Below are 11,590 nucleotides of genomic sequence, written 5' to 3' on the forward strand. Positions count from 1 at the left end.
GGCTCACTTCTCTCAGCAACCACATGGCAGCTCACAACTGTCTGTAGCTCCAGTTCCGGGGTCTCCTCACACAGACAGACATGCAGACAAAACACCAATGCACATAGAAAACAATAATAAAGAGACAAAGACAGGAAAAAGGAACAAGGTGGGAGGGGGATGGGATATAATGAGAGCAGATAGACCTGCTGGGGACTTGGGTTCTGGAACTCCCCTAGCCCAGGAATGGCTGCAGAACAGGAAGGACAAGTGTCACAGGGTCTGCCACACGGTTAAGTACTGAGGATGTAACCTAAATGCCATCAGTTTTTATAATGTCTTGTCTCTGACGTCGTGCCTTAAGTAGGAACGTTCCCATTCAACAAGTCCATGCAGTAAGTACGCCAGGTGCCTGCCACTGCTGAGGAGCTGTGGGTGCATTCATTCGTTTCTTCCTTACGACAGGTTGATAGGTTTCTGCCAGCACAAATGGCCAGATCAGACCAAATTAAAACCGGATAAATGCAGATTTATTGGACATTGCTCCCAGGCAGGTTCACCAGTCCCAGAGAATGGCACTAGGGAAGTCGAGTGCCTGGGATAAGGCAGCGAGGTTTTATAGATCATAGGCAAGGGGTGATATGCCGGCCAGGAGCTGGGACTGTGCCCAAGTATGTTCAAAAGCTAAGCTGCTGGGCGGGCACTTGGGTGGACTGGCTCCGTCAAAAAGGTGGATTCCATCTACTGCCAGAAATTCAGAACTGGGTTTTTAGGACCATTCCTTTGTTCAGTTTTCTCAGAGTGGGAGGCGTTGGGGAAATAGGGCCGATGAAGTTTCCCAGTTTGTACAGAGGCAAGCAGGGGTTTCAATAGGACAGTGGCTTGTCAGCACGCTTCTTTAAATGTTAGAGGAACAAGGAAAGACGGGCCCCAAGAAACGCCTGCACAGGAAGAGATCTGTCCACAGCTAAGAGAATTAAGGAGACAGGGAAGAAGAGGAAGTATGTATGGTTGGCTAATGTGAGGCAGGGAGGAAGACCCCAAAGGAGCAGTCACAGAGATGCAGAGAGAGGAGTGTGGATATTCGTAGAGAACAGGGATCCACACAGGATGGCAGCCGGGATGTTGGAGGAGGGCAGAGGAAAGAGGAAGGGGATGGACAGAAGGGGCGGGTGTCAGTGGGGAGACAGGAAGCCACGGCACCAGCAGCTGTTGTGTGCACAGGCAACAGTGGTCAAAGAGGACAGAGAGATTGCGGGAGAGGGGGATCAGTAGTGGTCAAAGTGGACAGAGGGATTGCGGGAGAGGGGGGATCAGTAGTGGTCAAAGAGGACAGAGAGATTGCGGGAGAGGGGGATCAGTAGTGGTCAAAGAGGACAGAGAGATTGCGGGAGAGGGGGATCAGTAGTGGTCAAAGAGGACAGAGAGATTGCGGGAGAGGGGGATCAGTAGGGACAGAACAGGTACATCTGACAGGTGACAGCCTGCTCTGTTTTGTTCTCAGCCATCTCAGCATATGGTCCTAAGCAGCGGGAGAGCAGAATCTGCACTGGGAAGGAGCAGAGTCCTGTTAGAGGCATGAATTAGGAGTTCAAAGAGCATCTGCTGGGATTCCCAAGTCAGTGTGAACCAGAAAAAAAGAATTTATTAAAAGCACTTCCCAGCTCTATCACAGAAGGTCACAAGAGTCACGTGAGCCATGAGTTCATGTGTAACTTATGAAGCCTACCGTTTTCAACATTTGTATATCCTGTGCCATCACTGGCCTTTGCTTCACATGCAGCCTGTGGTTAGGAGCTCCCAGACTTTCTGGCCACTGTCTTCTTTGATGTCTTCATCCTGATTCCTCTCCCCACCTCCCTCCCTTGCCATAGTCGGTGCTGGAACCAGTGACCACCAGTCTAGGCTCTACAGAGACAGGGTGTACAGCGGTTACACTCAGAGAGTGGTGAGCAGACACCAAGAAAAAGAGACTCAGAGTCAGACCCAGAAAATGGGGGCTCTGCCCCCCCTTCAAGGTCCAGAAAGCAGGAGACAGAAAACTAGCGGAAAAGCTAGAGAGGGGAGGCAAGAGAGTTAAGAGGGTTTGTTGTTCCTGCAGAGAACCTCGGTTTGCAGAGGAAATGGTGACCACAACCTTCTGGAACTCCAAATTTCATGGAGATACTGGCAAGCATGTAGTACAGGAACATACATGCAAGAAAAACTCACTTCACATAGGATAAAAGAAGCAATTTTTTTTTTTTTTGGTTTTTCGAGACAGGGTTTCTCTGTAGCTTTGGTGCCTGTCCTGGAACTAGCTCTTGTAGACCAGGCTGGCCTCGGACTCCCAGAGATCCGCCTGCCTCTGCCTCCCGAGTGCTGGGATTAAAGGTGTGCGCCACCACCGCCCGGCAAAAAAAAGTAACTCTTGAGAGAGAGAGAGAGAGACCTCAGAGAGACCTCCTGCCGGCTGCCGTCGCCCGGGAGCTCTGAAGCTCTCTGGGCTCTTCAAGAGTTGCTGTTGGCGAAGAATTAGGGGAGAGAAGGCACCTGGTCCCCTGCATGACTGTCCCTTGGCAACGGAGGCAGAACAGGGTCTGGGGCTAGGGAGGTTTTTGAGGTCCTGGCCAAGAGAGGTTCACCAAGTAAGTGTCGATTGTGGGAGAGCCAGGCTGTGCGTGGACGGCACTGTGGAGTGGGAGGCTGGAGGTGTGGGGTGTGAGTGCCGCGGGGTGGAGTTATAAGAAAGGTGGAGGCGCTGGATGGCGGCTGCGACTGTGTGGACCTGGGAGGGTGAGTCAGGAGCTTTGAAGTGGAGTGGTAAGGCAGCTGTAGCAGAGCGATGGTTAGGGCGGGTGATGGCGTCCCAGATGAGGAGAGAGGACTAGGCTGCTGGGTAGGCACCCTGGGCATTGGGGACTTGGCAGTGCGTGCATGAGGACCAAAAGGGACCAGACTCTGCATGGGCCGGGAATCGAACCCGGGCCTCCCGCGTGGCAGGCGAGAATTCTACCACTGAACCACCCATGCCGTGGCCTGGTCTATCACCTGGTTTCCAGGGCCAGCTAGCTCCTCTTTTCCCCCTGACACCTAGATGCCGGGACTTGGCCCCATGGACCAAGCAGGCAAACACAAGGGCCACGGACAAGAGAGTCCCGGGACCAGACTGAGGTTTCGCGGCTGAGCCGCGACTCTCCCCTCTCCGGGCCGCCTAGGTCCCACGTCAACCCTGCTTCTCCCTGCTGCCAGCCGAGGAGCTAGCGAGCCAGCGAGCTTGCGGGCCGGTGGTGCGCGCAGCAAGTGTCGGCAGGTGTGCGCTGGCGACGGCCACCTGCGCACAGAAGAAGCCTGGACGAGCACAGCCCGAGAGGATGGGCGCGGTGGGCTTCTCCCGCAGGAGCTGGAGGAGCAGGAACGAGCGGGAACGGGGTGGTGAGCTCGAGGGCCGGGCCAAGAAGTGCGGGTGTCGGGTGTCAGGTAGGGATGGATGAGGTCCTCTGTTGGCACCGGGCAGGCCGGCTGGGCTGGCGGGGTGCTCAGGACCGGCGCCCTCAAGGAATCGAGCCTCTCCCTCCGCACCCCCCGGAGGTGGCTAATTTAGCAAGGCATCCAGCACGCGCCGCTGCCGCTGCCCTCCAGTAAGTGTCGGGTATTCAGAGCAGGGCGCTCCTCCAGGCCCAGGCGTATGAGAGAAGGTTTCGGGCGTGAGGGGAGTTTGGGCGGCGTCTGAGAGGCGGTGGAAGGAGGCAGTCACGGGTTTGGTGGGGTGGGGCAAAAAGGAAAGGTTGTCAGGAGTGGGATTCGAACCCACGCCTCCAGAGGAGACTGCGACCTGAACGCAGCGCCTTAGACCGCTCGGCCATCCTGACTACGGGTGTGAGCACGCGGCGGATCTGTCGTGTCGGGGCTCCCGGGCTGGTGCGGGTCTGGGTGATCAAGCTGCGGGCGTGGAGCGGTGTCCACCGGGTCCACGTCGAGACGTTACTAGGCGCCAAAGTCGCTCCCTGTCCCGGTCCCTGTCCCGTTTCCGGTTTGGCTCCCCACACCACCCCAGCTCAGGCGGGACCACCCAGGAACGGGACAAGCATCTCCCGCGGGCATGGGCGGGACCAGGGGGCTGGGACGCGGTGTTCGCAAGTGGCTGCGGGTCTGCGTCCTGGTGGGAGGGGCGTTTGGCCGCGTCGGGGAGACTTGGGGGATGAGTGCGGAGGTTGGTGGTGCTTCGGAGGGAGGGAGGGTGGCGGGCCTTCGAAGCGCGTTGGAGATGGCCGACTGTCTCGGTGGCAACAGCATCGTCGTCGTCCTCGTTAGTATAGTGGTGAGTATCCCCGCCTGTCACGCGGGAGACCGGGGTTCGATTCCCCGACGGGGAGACACAACATCCTTTTTAGCCAGACGGCTGCCCTTGGCCCGTTGGCCATCCTTGCTTGCTTGGTCCCTCGACCCAATACCAGGACAGTGGTCCTCTGGCCCAAGAGCCGGGCTCGGGCCGCCCACTGCCAGGCTGGCCCACAAGCCTCTCGGCCGGCGGGTCCCTAGCCTGGCGCTTGGCCCAGGGCTCTGACGCCTGGGGAGGCGACTTACACACACACACACAAACACACACACACACGGCGTGCGACACTCGGTGCCTGAGCCACCCCTGTGCCAGGCGGCTCTGGGTGGTGACGTGCCCGCTCGGTGTTGTCCCGGCTGTTCCCTGGCTCCTGTGGCCCTTGTTGCGTGCGCTGCCCTGGCCCGGTTGCTGCAGTCAGGAGGCGAGAGCGCCGCGCAGCACAGGTGTGTGCGTGCGAGAAGCGCGGGTGGCATGGGACGGTGAGGAACAACGCGTGCTCGGCGGCGGAGGCCCGGTTGGGGTTGGCGTGGCTGTCGGTGTCGGCTTCGGCTTTGACTTTGAGGTTGGGGCAGGGTGGGAAGACCTGGTAGGCGACCGCGACATCGTCACATCGTCGCTGTCCACTGGCTGGTGGTAGTCCTTGCATCGTGTGTGTGTGTGTGTGTGTGTGTGTGTGTGTGTGTGTGTGTGTGTGTGTGTGTGTGTGTGTGTGTGTGTGTGTGTGTGTGTGTGTGTGTGTGTGTGTGTGTGTGTGTCATTGCGTCGGTATGGCGTTGGTGGTATAGTGGTGAGCATAGCTGCCTTCCAAGCAGTTGACCCGGGTTCGACTCCCGGCCAACGCACAGAGCCCGCCTTTTGCCAAGGTTCAGGGCCGACAGTGGCCCTGTTCTCCGGCGACTCTCTGCACTGCGCCGTGGCGGGCCGAACGACCACACAATGGGAGGAGGTTCTAGACCTTTTGAGAGGGTGGCGTCTTAGCGGGAAGTGGCGCCCGGCTTGCCGGAGAAGCGACAGAGGGCACCGGGCACTAGACAGGGCAGGGAGGGGACGGGCAGGGCCAGGGGGCACGGGCAGGCGCCGATCGATCGCATGGGTGCCCAATGCCAGCCGCGTATCGCCGGGCGGGCGGGCGGGAGGGCGGCTGGGGGGAGCGGCTGGTAGTCATCTTGGCAGACTGGCTAAGATTCTGGCTGCCCACGAGAGGCGCGCACCGTCAGAATCTGCCCGTCGCTCCCTGGTGGTCTAGTGGTTAGGATTCGGCGCTCTCACCGCCGCGGCCCGGGTTCGATTCCCGGTCAGGGAAGCTTCTTTTCTTCCACTCTGTAACTCTCCCACTTCTTGACACCTGTCCGGCCCCCACCTCAACCTTTTGCCCAACAGCGTCGCCGCGACACCCTGCTGGCATCTTTGCTTCCGGACACCTCGCCACCTCGCCACCTCGCCCCCTTCTTGACACTTGTCCTGCCCTGCCCTGCCCTGCACGGGAGGAGGCACTACCCCCACATCACCTCTCTTACCTTTTGCCCAACAGCGTCGCCGCCAGTCCCTGCTGCTCCGCTCCACTCGTACGTACGTACACCCACCCTTGCAACCCAACAGCCTGCAGCCTCACCGGCGCTTTCTACCCGCACACTCACCACCCTTTTCCTTGCTTCCCACTCACGCCCACCGTCTTTTCCTGCACACACCAAATCCTCAGGGCCTGTCCAGCTAAGCCCTGCTGCGGCCCGACACACCCAGCCTACACACTGCCATTATCACGCCGACGACACACAAACACCCGACACGCAGCGCTCCCGCGCAAGCTTCCGACCCACTCATGGAGCCCACTGAGTCTCCACCTCACTCTATCGCCTGCTCTTAGGTCTCCAAGAAACAGTCTTGCTTGCCCTACCTGCCACACCTGCATCACACGCTCCCTGGGACCTTTCCTCTGCTCTTCACAACTGAGCACGGATTTCAAGCAAATGCAGTGATTCGTTCCAGTCTACAGTGTGTGTGTATGTGTGTGTGTGTGTGTGTGTGTGTGTGTAAATATGTCTGTCTCTCTCTGTCCTCTGTGTGTATGTGTGTGAGCGTAGGCATGTATATATGTATGCATGCATGCATGCGTATCTTACAAAACTCCAGGGTCTCTAAGTGATCGTTTATGGTGGCAGTGTTGATATGGGATCGGGAGGAGAGCGCGTGTCCGTCCGTGGGTGGGGGTGCTCTGTGGGGTGGTGTTGATTCCGTGCTGATAACAGACAGGGTGAATGCGGAAAGCACCTGGTGTGGTTACTAAGCTTCCGCATCGCCGCAGGGCGGACAGTGCTCGACCCTAGGCCCGATTTCCTCGAAAGCCCCCAGAGCGGCTTGGGGGAGCTGAGGCCAAGCCTGGCTGTTTTAAGCAGCTGTTTCTGCGGCTCCTTGTGTGCGCGGGCAAGCGGTGCAGGTACCTGTGTGAGTCGGGAAATTGGAGCGGAACCTCTGCCCAAATAGGTTTTGGGTCCGTTGCCGGGTGGGTCCCCTCGTTCGTGACCCTGTCAGCAGGTCCGGGGCACGGAGACAGATGGTGGTGTACTTACCGCTGGGTTCAGCTCCGCCTCGATGGGAGGCATAGTCTGTGCCCACCCGGGTGTGTGGGGGGGGGGCAGACACGCCTTTTTCCCACCCGACCTCAACCCAGTCCCGCCCTGAAGCCTTCCCAATGGAGGACACGGAGAGATACCCGTGTCGGGCTGGATCTGGGAAGGGTCTGTCCAGCAAGCTGCCGGGCCAGTTGTTTGGCTCCCATGAAAAGGCTATGGGGAAAAAAGACATCGGAGAAGCCTACGCTGGCAGGTGTCCGAATGGGGCCGTCGCATGCCAAAGGCAAGGATCCACGCTTGCCTCTGTGCTCCCTGGTTTCTCCTCAGCTCGGCCCTTCCGGCTGGAAAGAGGGACTCTGCTTGGAGAAGAGGTCTTTCTAGCATGTGCCTGCGATGAACGATCGAATGATTGCTGTGGGACAGACAGCAGACAGGCGGTAGGGATGGTGGTTGGGGTGCAGGGGCAGAGCCGGGGTGGTTGTGGCCAGGGGCGTGCCATCCTTGGGCACGTGGTCCTGAGGTGTAGGGCAGCAGGCTGAGCAAGCCAGGTGGGAGCACCTCCCCCACCGACAGCTACCTACCGCATCAGGTCCTGCCTCTGCTTTCCTACCGGGAACTTAGGAGCCCAAGAAACCAACACTTCTCCGCTCAAGCTGCTTTTGGTCGTGGCGTTTGATGGCAACAATCCCAAGCCTGACTCAGACTGAAATAGGTACCAGGAGTGGGGTATTGCTGGGACAGAGCCGATCCCGTGCTTTCGGGAATAAAAGGAGTTCTTGGGGATGAACAAGAAAGGAATGGTTATGGTTCAAAAAACGCCGGCTTGCCGGGCGGTGGTGGCGCACGCCTTTAATCCCAGCACTCGGGAGGCAGAGGCAGGCGGATCTCTGAGAGTTCGAGGCCAGCCTGGTCTACAAAGGGAGTTTCAGGACAGGCTCCGAAGCTACAGAGAAACCCTGTCTCGAAAAAACAAAAACAAAACAAAACAAAACCGCCAGCTTCTGTGCCACGTTGGGGCAGGGTCAACCGTGCTGCTTGTTTCTGGAGAACTTAACAAAACCCTGCACTCATCTGGGAAGAGAGACTCTCAATTGAGCTGATGAGTGGTCTTTTTTTTTCCTTTTTTAAAATTGATATTCAGTGAGCTCTGCATTTTTCTCTGCTCTCCTCTCTGCCTCTCCCTTCCCCCCTTCAGCCCTCCCCCAAGGTCCCCATGCTCCCAATTTACTCAGGAGGTCTTGTCTTTTTCTACTCTCTACTTCCCATATAGATTAGATCTATGTACGTCTCTCTTAGTGTCCTCATTGTTGTCTAAGGTCTCTGGGACTGTGGTTTGTAGGCTGGCTTTCTTTGCTTTATGTTTAAAAACCACCTATGAGTGAGTACATGTGATAAGCTTTCTTGTCTGGGTTACCTCACTCTCAATTACATTTTCTAGCTCCATCCATTTTCCTGCAAAATTCAAGCTGTTGGGTTTTTTTTTTCTTTCTGCTGTGTAGTACTCCATTGTGTAAATGTACCACATTTTCCTTACCCATTTTTCAGTCGAGGGGCATTTAGGTTGTTTCCAGGTTCTGGCTATGACAAACAAAGCTACTATGAACATAGTTGAGCACATGTCCTTGTGGCACGATTGAGCATCTTTTGGACATATACCCAAAAGTGGTATTACTGGGTCTTGGGGAAGGTTGTTTCCTAATTTTCTGAGAAATCGCCACACTGACATCCAAAGCGTTGTACCCACCAGCAATGCACAAGTGTTCTCTTTTCCCCACAACCTCTCCAGCATAAGTTGTCATCAGTGTTTTTGATCTTAGTCATTCTTACAGGTGTAAGATGGAATCTCAGAGTTGTTTTGATTTGCATTTCTCTGATGACTAAGGATGTTGAGCATTTCCTTAAGTGTCTTTCAGCCATTTTAGATTCCTCTGTTGAGAGTTCTCTGTTTATGTCTTTATTCCTTTTTTTTTTTAATTGGGTTATGTGTTGTTTTGGTGTCCAATTTCTTTTGGTTTTTCGAGACAGGGTTTCTCTGTGGCTTTGGAGCCTGTCCTGGAACTAGCTCTTGTAGACTAGGCTGGCCTTGAACTCACAGAGATCCACCTGCCTCTGCCTCCTGAGTGCTGGGATTAAAGGCGTGCGCCACCACCGCCCGGTGGTGTCCAGTTTCTTGAGTCCTTTGTATATTTTGGAGGTCAGATCTCTGTCTGATGTGGGGCTAGTGGAGATCTTTTCCCATTCTGTAGGCTGTCGTTTTGTCTTGTTGACCGTGTCCCTTGCTTTACAGAAGCTTTTCAGTTTCAGGAGGTCCCATTTATTAATTGTTTCTCTCAGTGTCTGTGCTGCTGGGGTTCTATTTAGGAAGTGGTTCCCTGTGCCAATGCGTTCAAGTGTACTTCCCACGTTTTCTTCTATAAGGTTCAGTGTGGCCGGCTTCATGTTGAGGTCTTTGATCCATTTGGACTTGAGTTTTGTGCATGGTGATAGATAGGGGTTTATTTTCATTTTTGTACATGTTGATATCCAGTTATGCCAGCACCATTTGTTAAATATGCTTTCTTTTTCCATTTGATTTTTTTTTTTGCTTCCTTGTTAAAAGATGATGGGTCTTTAGTCGAACATGTAGGGTATTGTCTTGATTCACAAGTGGTGTGGGAGGGCACATGAAGGGAAGGAGGTGTTTTTGTCTCGCACCGGATAAGAGAGCCAGTAAGCAGCCCTCATGCTAGTCCTCTGCTCCAATTCCTGCCTCTAGGTCTCTCAGCCCACCCTGCTTATAAGCCCCAAACCTCAAACTCTTGTCCCCTAATGCCCATGAACTCCAGCCCCACCTTCCCCACCCATCCCCACTTCCACCAGTGTGGCATTAAGGACTCCTAGGAAGAAATAAAACCGTCTCACCTCAAGGTTTCTTTTTTTTTTCTTTTTGGTTTTTCGAGACAGGGTTTCTCTGTAGCTTTGGAGCCTGTCCTGGAACTCACTTTGTACACCAGGCTGGACTCGAACTCACAGAGATCCGCCTGTCTCTGCCTCCCGAGTACTGGGATTAAAGGCGTGCGCCACCACCGCCCGGCCTCAAGGTTTCTCTAAGTCACACATTTGATCAGAATATGACGGGATCCAGATCCCTACTCAGAAATAAATGTGCAGGAAACACAGCAGATGGTCTCAGGACCTGCTAGTGGAGATCAGGCTGTCTCTGCTCCCATCCATTTCCAACGCCCCTTAACCCAACGCTTCCATACCTCAAAACCACCACCACCACCACCACCAGCAGCAGCAGCAGCAGCAGCAGCAGCCAGGGTAAAAACCCCATTTCCAAGCCACCACGTTGGGTCTCTCTTGCTCGGCTACCTTGTTTGAGCTGTGACTGCCAACAAGAGTCAATTGAAGAGCCCCACTTGGTTCTGTTCCTGGGTTCTCTTTAGACAAAAAAGAAGGAAGGGACACACGGTCCTAGGCTTGGGAGACCGGAGAAGGTGCGCAACACAGAATCTGGACACCCTGAGCTCGCTGGGGAAGGCTTTGAGCCTTACCGGTCGATTGGGCCCGGATAGGGAAGCTCCCTGGACAGACGTCTTGCCAATGAGCAGCCTGCATGAGTCTAGGTCTCAGAAGGCCAGGGGCCAGTGCGGGACCTGCGAGGAAGAGCCATCTTGGCACAGGAGGCCCTTCGATGGAGTTGCTGCGCGGAGTAGACTTCTCTGAGTTTACGTCTGTGCGTGCTTTTTATGGGTGCGGCTTGTGTGTGGGTAAGAGGGAATGAGAAACTAATCTTTTCCGTCGCTGGACACTTAACTTTGTAGTGCCCAATAACAGTCTATTTGCCGGGGGAGAGCGCGGACGCAGTCCCCCACTAACAGAAATTACGCAGTCGAGTTTCCCGCATTTGGGGAAATCGCAGGGGTCAACACACCCTAAGTGCAATGGGTGAGCCTCGCCCTGGGAAAACCACCTACGTGATCATGGTATCTCCCCTGCCAGGTAAGTATGCTTTCGTCCTTCGCAACCCCCACTCAGCCCCACCGACCCTGCACTCTTAACACACGGTCACTTAACCGTGCCTGCTCCATGGTCTCCCCGGACGCCTACTCGATTCTTGCGACCCGCTCCCACCCGCGGACCCGCGCTTCTTGGCTTCCACGCCAGTAGAGATCCTAAACATCGTTCGCGTTTTCGCAGTCGGTGGGGACCCCGCAGCCCCTGCGCGACCCTTATCTGCATAGGCTCCGCCCACATTCGTGGCCTCAAGAAGGAAGTCATCCCTGTCCCTGGCCAACAAACGTATCCGCCACCTGGGAGGTAACGACGTCCTCTTGCTCGGCTCCTTCTGGTACCTAATCTGTATAGATGACGCCCATCACCGACCCAGGGGAGATGCCATGCCCCTCCTCTTCACTCCATTGCCTTGTTGAACTTGTCTGCTTGCGGAGAGCTGGAGTGTTGAAGACCCAGAGACAAATCATCTTGAATTATCTCAAACCCCTAAATAGTCGCCTATGTCAGGCAGTTGGGAGAGAATCTGCAACACAACATCTTAGCCTGCAGAGAAGTGGTTCTCAACGTGTGGGTCGCAACCCCTTAAGTGGTCGCCTACGACCATCGGGAAACAGCGAAAATTACATTGCGATTCATAACAGTAGCAAAATTACAATTATGAAGTAGTAAGGAAAATAATTGTATGGCTGGAGTCACCACAACATGAGGAACTGTATTAAAGGGT

The 11,590-nt window shown here is 55.4% G+C and overlaps 6 non-coding genes across 6 annotated transcripts; 3 read left to right on the forward strand and 3 right to left on the reverse strand.

Annotated features, from left to right (window-relative positions):
- Positions 1–2,920: 2,920 nt before the first annotated feature.
- Trnag-gcc (transfer RNA glycine (anticodon GCC)) lies at positions 2,921–2,991 on the reverse strand. The gene has a single exon. It is a non-coding gene; the product is annotated as a tRNA-Gly (tRNA).
- A 756-nt stretch (positions 2,992–3,747) lies between these two features.
- Positions 3,748–3,830, reverse strand: Trnal-cag (transfer RNA leucine (anticodon CAG)). Its single transcript has one exon. It is a non-coding gene; the product is annotated as a tRNA-Leu (tRNA).
- A 432-nt stretch (positions 3,831–4,262) lies between these two features.
- Positions 4,263–4,334, forward strand: Trnad-guc (transfer RNA aspartic acid (anticodon GUC)). The gene has a single exon. It is a non-coding gene; the product is annotated as a tRNA-Asp (tRNA).
- Positions 4,335–5,067: 733 nt separating this feature from the next.
- Positions 5,068–5,139, forward strand: Trnag-ucc (transfer RNA glycine (anticodon UCC)). Its single transcript has one exon. It is a non-coding gene; the product is annotated as a tRNA-Gly (tRNA).
- Positions 5,140–5,528: 389 nt separating this feature from the next.
- On the forward strand, positions 5,529–5,600 carry Trnae-cuc (transfer RNA glutamic acid (anticodon CUC)). The gene has a single exon. It is a non-coding gene; the product is annotated as a tRNA-Glu (tRNA).
- A 5,095-nt stretch (positions 5,601–10,695) lies between these two features.
- Positions 10,696–10,859, reverse strand: LOC142855206 (U1 spliceosomal RNA). The gene has a single exon (XR_012911469.1). It is a non-coding gene; the product is annotated as a U1 spliceosomal RNA (small nuclear RNA).
- Between the last annotated feature and the right edge of the window lie 731 nt (positions 10,860–11,590).

This window comes from Microtus pennsylvanicus, chromosome 7 (genome assembly GCF_037038515.1).
Source record: "Microtus pennsylvanicus isolate mMicPen1 chromosome 7, mMicPen1.hap1, whole genome shotgun sequence".
Taxonomy (NCBI): Eukaryota; Metazoa; Chordata; class Mammalia; order Rodentia; family Cricetidae; genus Microtus; species Microtus pennsylvanicus.